Source organism: Trachymyrmex septentrionalis, unplaced genomic scaffold (genome assembly GCF_001594115.1).
Source record: "Trachymyrmex septentrionalis isolate Tsep2-gDNA-1 unplaced genomic scaffold, Tsep1.0 scaffold103, whole genome shotgun sequence".
NCBI lineage: Eukaryota > Metazoa > Arthropoda > Insecta > Hymenoptera > Formicidae > Trachymyrmex > Trachymyrmex septentrionalis.
The window spans coordinates 135,630-137,366 of NW_017304155.1; the positions used below are offsets into that span (position 1 = coordinate 135,630).

The 1,737-nt window shown below is 35.5% G+C and overlaps 1 protein-coding gene across 1 annotated transcript in view; it reads right to left on the reverse strand.

The window, feature by feature from the left end:
* Window positions 1-1,737, reverse strand: part of LOC108757089 (THO complex subunit 2) — a 54,666-nt gene that overhangs the window by 32,348 nt on the left and 20,581 nt on the right. The window lies entirely within an intron of this gene.

Consider the following 1,737-nt stretch of genomic DNA (forward strand, 5'->3'; position numbering starts at 1 on the left):
CTGCTTACGGAGTAAGAGTTCCACGCGAATCAATTTTCGAAGTCATAGTCCTGAGTGATCTCCAACAAGACTTCGAAAGTTGCTTCATGTAGAAGTAATGCATCTCTAAGCAGGGATGAGAGTCGCTTCACGTGGAAGTTGTGCGCCCCCAAGCAGGAGAAGTAGGGTGGGAGTCGCTTCGCGTGGAAAGTAATTACGTAAGCAAGGAAGGGGGTAGAAGATAGTTTTTAATATTATATATAGCAGAAATAAAACATTTTTTCAAACTTTTGTTAATAACTTTTTAACGAATAACGAACGACGGCTAAAACTTGTTGGAGTCATGATCTTGACCATATGTCAAGGTCAAAATCATCAGCGATCGCTTTCCTTTTCTGCAGTTTTACCTAAAAAACAATCAAAAATTAGACAAATTTCTAATTTCTCATAATTTATTTTTACTTATTTTTTTATTTATTCGTCCGTTCATTTATTTATTTATTTATTTACTTATCAATACAAAAAATTAAAATTTCAAACATAAAATTTATTTGATTTCGAAAAGTGATGTTTAAATTAAAGAAATGACGTTCAAATGAAACAAATTTTTTCTTTAACCGTACAGCAAAGAAACATTTCTTTGAATCAAAGAAACCTTTCTCTGGGTGCATCAATTATTATTTGCGTATTTAATTAAATGCAGTGTACATGCAACAAAATATTCTAATGCTACGAGAAAATATAATTTTTATTCTTCTTTTTTTGAGTAACGATTATCTTTACAAAAAATATTTTTTTGATAATATAATTTTAAAATACACTTATTATTTACTTGAAATATATATATATATAAATAATGTTTATATAACATTTTTCTGTACGTACACGCGCACGCGCTTCAGAGAGGATTAAACTGAGTTCTCGAAAAATTCTCACCCGATTTTCGTAATCGAGATATTAATTTCTAAAGCGCCGAATATTCGCCATTGAGCTTAACATGCGGAGTGGAGACTGCCTGGCAAGCGCCCCGCATCGCATGCACCGCCGCGAGCCCCCAAACTCATATTTCCCATCGCTCATATTTCGGATGGTGCACTTACCAAGCCATCCCTGCTCCTCGTAGCTCGCGCGCCAAGCGATCGGTACTCGGTAGGCGTACACTTGACAATAATAGGCTGAGCGGGTGCGCATATTCAGCTATCTTCAAAAATTAATAACGCATAGCGCTATTCGCCTCTATATTTTATAATTTTTAGTAGTTATTAACTTTTGGACTCCTTCTTGCTGATTATAATTATTTATTTGTCCAGTTTTATCTATGTAACTGTTATTGATTTTAGCTTTGCTTATCCTTTTATCTTTCTCCATCTTTCTTCTCTTTCTTTTTTCTTCTATCTTTCTATATACTCTTGTACTTTTCTTTTTTTATTTCTTTTTAGGTTTTTTTTTATATTCTATCTTATACTTTTCTGTTTGTGGGACCTTGACAGTTTGAGTGTGCTTGCCGCGAATTGTATTTTATGCGAATGAATGTGCGCGATCTACACTTTTTATTTTATTAATATATTTTGTATTGCCGCACGCGCTCCTCCGGGACTTTTATATTTTTGCACTACTGTCCCGAAGGAGCATGATGTCTGCGATATCTGCCAGCACGCGAGCTTGGGGGATGAAATATATTGTGATATATTGCGCAGGCTGGGAGAAGTGTCCCTCAGCCTTATAGTTTTAGTGCCTATACGGGGGGGGGGGGGGGGG